We start from the raw sequence: 6,197 nt of genomic DNA on the forward strand, positions 1-6,197 counted from the left end.
TGAAATATAATACTACTCCAAAACGAATTACTATATAAGTCATAAAACACCTAACATCATCTTATATACTGTATATAATAACCCAAAACATCCAGAAAACAAATCTCATTCAATCTAATATTTACATGAAATAGAATCTAATGTTTATATAAAATATAATACTACTCCAAAACGAATTACTATATAAGTCATAAAACACCTAACATCATCTTATATAAACACTTAAAAGAAATGAAGCCCACTGCTTACGAACTTCCTTCAAGACTCCTTGATCCATTGGAGATGTGTCATTGAAAATCTACACAATGAATAGTTGAGTCAACAATCTTTTAGTGATAAATACTTAAGATGTGATTTATAAATTGTACATATTACCATATCCCATGAGTCAACAATGTTTGCGGATATGATTCTATGCATGAGCCTCATGGTATAATATCCACACTCATAGCTTCCCGGTTGACATGAGCACTACAAGTTAAATTCATATAATATCATAAATTTGATAATTGTATTTCAACAGTTTGAAGATTAACTACTTACAGTTGGCGCAATGAACTGCAACTTCTTTCTAGAAGTGATTTGTTGTCCCTACAACCTAGAATGTGCCTCAACCGCTCTGTAAAATTTAATGTATATTGAAATTGTGCCTAATATGAAACTTAGTAAAATTAAAGTATATAACACAAAAAATAAGTTAATAAAAAAACTTACGCTTGTAAAGTACTTTTAATTTTCAAAGTGTTAGGCTTCTTGTGTAATGAACACAAAAGAACCACAACAAACTTCTGAGGAAGAATTACCAGCAACTGCCAATGACCCCTATAGATTCAAATACCATTATATACAATTAAGTTTTACATAAATATAATTTAATGTATAAAAGACATTCTTACTGCTGCAAATAAGGCGCTAAGTACACTTCTTTTTTCCTAACATCAAATGCCTCTAATAAGTACTTTTGAACCTCTTCACTTTTATTCCCAACGCCTTGAATGGCAATAGGATCAATAAATCCATATATGTGATCATTCTTCTTCTCAGTGCATCTACGATGTAAATACCTTAAACATTGAAAATAAATAATATAAGAATAACATATTGAATATATTCAAACTTCATAAAAGTAATAAAAGTTTACTTACAACAACCAAAGTTGTATTACTGATATACATAACATATCAGTGCCAGAGAGAACTTCAAAAATATCCTTTTGACATATAAAAAAAAGGGTGTTGAAGGTCCTATTTGTGGCTTAGGGAGGCATTTCTAATTGTATAGGTTGCAAGGTGATAGTCGCTGCCATTGCACCAAGTCGTTCTAGAATTGTCTGTTGTGGTAATGATTCATTCACATCTTCCTTTTCTTGTACTCTAATCTGCTATACATATTTTAAGTATTAAATAACATTAATATACACTGATGTAAATAAATGCATCATTAAAACAAGTAAGGACAATTACCTCCTTTGCAATTACTTTTGCTAATCTAACTGGCCAAAGGATAAAATTTCCAGGGGCCTGCCCCATTGTCTTAACCTCTTGAGTGGGCACTGGGACTCGAGCAGTAGCATCTCGAACATCTACAACCACTACTCTCATCATATCATCTGCAATGGTTGCATGGTGTATGGTTGACCCCAATGCATACATTTTACCTAAGGTAACCAAATAATATTTGTAAAATAAATAAGACAATATAGTTAGGCTAAAACAAATACATGCAAAATAATATAATTAGACAAATTACCTAAAGCCACCAAGGACTGTAGGAGATCATCAATGAACAACTCGTAATCTGCATCACCAATGAGAGAAGCCTCTTCAAGAGGAACATCACAACTCCCCTTTGTGCTTACACAAATAAGAGAAGGTTGCTGAGGAGGATTACAAGGCTGGGCTGAGGGAAAGGCTAACTCTGCTCTCATGTCTGCTAACAATTGTGCCTTCATATCAAACTACTCTTTCTTCATCTCCTTCTTAATCTCCTCCCTAATTTCCTCCCTCATTTGTTCTCTCATTTCTTCTTTGATGGACATGATAACTTCCTTATTGATATTTACTTTATTATGATTAGCTGATGGAGGACCAAAGAATTGACAGATGCCTACAAATTTTCCAACACCACGAACACGTCCAGGATGCTCTGGACGACCAATGGCAACTGCCAATATGTCCTCACGCCCCTGTGGAGTGAATGATCCTTGTGTGCTTTGCTCGACCAGTTCATCCTACAACATAAAAACTTTTAAGTTAAGATTAAAAAAAATATATTAATACACATCTAAAAATAAATTAGTTTGAGTTACTTACAATACGCCTAGCTACGCTTTCTGTTTCTGCAGATATGTAATCCCCTGTTGGTTTTTGACAAGCTCTTTTCCATTTATCATGGCGAGGAGGATGAGTAACAGTAGTCCCACTGGAATTAGAGGCAGATGCCTCTTTCATCATCTTCTGCTCCAATTTATCATAACCCCCATGAGACAATCTATGGGAGTGGACATTCTTTCTTGCTATCTCTTGTGCAGCTTTCCTCTTAGCCTATGAGCACCAAAGTATAAAGAATGATTTATTTTAGCAATATGTTCAATTAAATAGTTAAACCTACATATAATATGAATTTACCTGAAAGACAGGATTTAATCGCCTTTCCTTAAAAGCCTGCCATGTGTCTTCATCAAGGAACAGATACTTCTCACAAGGGTTTCTATCACTTAAGGGACCATAGATATAACGACTTGTAAGGTCTGTCTTAAAACCCTTCCATCGTTCCCCAGCAAATGAAATCCATTTTGTCCTTAACAGATTACTATTTGGGACATCATATGTGACCTGTATAATAAGAATGGATTACATATGTTAAATATCAGTTATATGTACGTAATAAATTGTATAAGTTAAGATATCATACTTGGACACTTAGCCAAATCTGATTCTTTACTGTCTCTGGAACATGGTCCCAATCATCTATAAGAATGGATGACTTGCTCCTACCAAGCAAGGCTACATAGCTGGTGAATTTTGTGCTATTATCTCCCAAAGCTTTACCAATTTGCATATCAAACTGGATAGGCAATCTTTGATCCGCACTACGACTGACTGTTAACTCTCTCAACCTAGTTCCATGCCTACCATTTTTTTTGGTACATGTATGAATCTTGTCCCCACCTTGTGAAGGTGGAAGGTCACCAAATGGTGTGTCACCGGGCATTTCCCTATTCAAATAAATAATTGTTAGTGAGAATTAATAAATAATTTCTATTTAACATTTACATGCATCAATTAGTCTCCAGCTAAGTCAGCCACAAACTCAATACAATGAATCATCAGCAAAAGTAATGAAACTCGAGTATTCCCTCAAACTGATAATAAATCAAGTCAATAACTTTTCTTTTCAATTTTACAAACTAAACTGAATCTCTATGCCAGATTGCAGCTGCATTAGCAAAAAACTGTTCAGTAATCGGGGAGGGTTGTGACTATGTAGGTCAAAAAGTAAGTGACAAATAAGCATGACAGATGATTCTTCAAAATGAATTATAAAGAAGTACTGCTAACATTTTTACGTATCAATTTAGACATTTATAAAAATGTTACTAGAACATTTTGTTAGGGGAAGATGTAGGAAGGCAAGTAAAAAAGTTTAAAACTAGAACATATAAGCATAAGTAAATGAACAGGTTTTGAACTGTTAGCAAGGGATAAAAATTTTGCTATTGAAGTGATTTGTACACAAGTCCAAGGCTAGAAACACATTGGTAATTGTCATCATGCACAGGTGTAGATCATGATGTCATTGAAAATTTTATTTTGAGAAATAAATAGAAGAAATTGAATGACAAAAGGATACATAATGAACAATAGACTTATAATATCAATTTCAAAATTTACATTGGATGTAACAGAGGAATCAAGACAAGAAAAATGACTAGAGTTGTGTACTTACTATCAACTAGGATCTAATGTGCTTAAGAGATGAGAAGTCTTTATTTGGATGGATTCTGGAAACTTCAATGAAAACAATTTAATAAACGAAGATAAAAGTACATTTCAATTATCAGCAAAAGAAAAAACATATGCAAGAGAATCGAAAAGAGAATAAGAGAAACAAATAAGGATATGTTAGAGGGTGTGGGAGTGTTTATTTTTGTTTTAACTCGTTGACTCAATTTTGATAAGCATGCATACAATGATACAAATGCATGGCAAAACTTAATCATGAGAAGCTTAGTAAACACAGTAATGGTGAGTTAGAGCATGATTGTGCTCTTCAGTCTTCTTCTGTACTCAACCTGGTGAAAATTTTAGTCTAGACATTGAAACATCTTAAGCCCCATTTTGGGTGATTGTGAGTTTTCAGTTCAACTGCAATTTTCAAAACAAAATGCATTTAGCCAAAATGGAGCTGGAATAATTTTTCACTTAATTTTGAAACACATACACCATCATCATTATTGCTACTACTACTATCACTATTTATGCCAAAACAATCATCATCTCTACTACTAATATTGTCTTTGTTTTGAGACTTACAACTGAAAACAGTGCTGAAAACTCTTATCCTTTATCATTGTCTCATGTTGGCTAGCCCACCATGTTTCAACTTTTGAGCCATAGACACAAAAATTCATATTCAGATTCATCACACTCTCTCACACACAGAATGGTTGTGTTGTGGGCTCCCATTCCCATTCCCAACAAGTTAAGCCTCACGGACACCATTATCACCTTCTCTCTCTTCCTTCTTTCTCTTCAGATTTAAATTTCCTATTACATTATTATGAATTAATGTTTTCATAGTTGCATGTAATCTGAAACTAATGGACTTAACTTTGTTTCTATATTCAACTTAGGTATATTAAATTAATATACATATTTTAGGTTGAAAGGTAGTACACGTACTTAGATGTAACAGTTTCTATATATTACAAAAAATCTTTGATCATATTATAATTTTTTTACAAAATATTATCACCAGATTGTAATTTATTTTTTTATGTATAAAAGACAAAACCGTCGGGAAACAAGAAAAGAGTTAACTGGTGAATAAAAAAAGATGATTGCATCATCATCAGCCACGAAAGAAAATATGAGAAACATGACATCCCATGTTTTGCCAAACTATCTGTGCTAGGAAATTTGTCTCCCAGAATATGTGTTCCTCAGAAATTATAAACCTCAGATTTCATCAACTAGCTAGAGCATATATATATATATATATATATATATATATATCTTAGGGCTAAACCACATAATCTTAGTTGAACTCATATTATCTACCTACCTACCTACCTTCCTATTTATCTATCTGCTATCTATATATTCACATAAAAAATTGATATGCAACTTTAGGGTTTTAAAGAATATTCACATAATCATATAGAAAAAATAGAATATAAAAGTTACCTGAAAGCAATGGATATTAGGTTATCTTGTTTGTAATGGCTTCAGATCAAAACTTTGAACCTACCCACCTATGAAGAATATGAAACAAATAAAGATGAAGTGAACCACATGAATCATAGTTTTTAAAACAATGAACAAGAAGGGATAAAATGTACCAATTAACTTGAACTGAGAAAGATGAAGAGCGTGAAGAAAAGCCACACACAAGTTTATGAGCACATAAATAAATGGGTTAAGTTAGAATGTTCTCCCACAACCCTTCGTTGTGGTCATCACGTACGACATGAACATCTACTTCATTGTCGGCATTCAAGGTCGGCATATTTGATAAGAAGGATGGAGTTTTGCTAATATCAAGTATCAATTCATCGTTGTAATCAGTATAATGTAGGGTTCTGCCTTGGAGAACCACTGACCATCTTTTGTTAGCGGGATCAATGACATAAAACACTTGTTTTGCTTGAGATGCCTTGATGAATGGCTCTTTAGTATAACCTTCCTTTTCTAGGTCAACCAAGGTAAAACCTAGATCATCAGTCTTCATGCTAGTATTACCATCAACCCACTTACATTTAAAAATAGGTACTCTGAAACTTGTGTAATCTATTACCTAAATATCTTCAATTACACCAAAGTAGCACATTGAGGCCATAATCGGATATTTATCCTTTGAACTTGAGAAATGCATTGATTCAGCTACAACCATTACTCCACTATTCTGTGTGGTGCTTTTTTCATCTTCGTCTTTTGTATGAAATGTATAATTGTTTATATCATACCCACTCCAGC

At 33.3% G+C, this 6,197-nt stretch overlaps 2 long non-coding RNA genes across 2 annotated transcripts; both read right to left on the reverse strand.

Moving 5' to 3' along the window:
- Positions 1 to 988: 988 nt before the first annotated feature.
- On the reverse strand, positions 989 to 1,524 carry LOC114186599. The gene is made up of 3 exons (XR_003605118.1): positions 1,464 to 1,524; positions 1,146 to 1,378; positions 989 to 1,064 (listed from the first exon to the last, which is right to left on the reverse strand). It is a non-coding gene; the product is annotated as an uncharacterized LOC114186599 (long non-coding RNA).
- Positions 1,525 to 3,136: 1,612 nt separating this feature from the next.
- LOC114186600 lies at positions 3,137 to 5,640 on the reverse strand. The gene is made up of 3 exons (XR_003605119.1): positions 5,564 to 5,640; positions 5,409 to 5,476; positions 3,137 to 3,217 (listed from the first exon to the last, which is right to left on the reverse strand). It is a non-coding gene; the product is annotated as an uncharacterized LOC114186600 (long non-coding RNA).
- Between the last annotated feature and the right edge of the window lie 557 nt (positions 5,641 to 6,197).

Source organism: Vigna unguiculata, chromosome 6 (assembly GCF_004118075.2).
Source record: "Vigna unguiculata cultivar IT97K-499-35 chromosome 6, ASM411807v1, whole genome shotgun sequence".
Classification (NCBI taxonomy): Eukaryota; Viridiplantae; Streptophyta; class Magnoliopsida; order Fabales; family Fabaceae; genus Vigna; species Vigna unguiculata.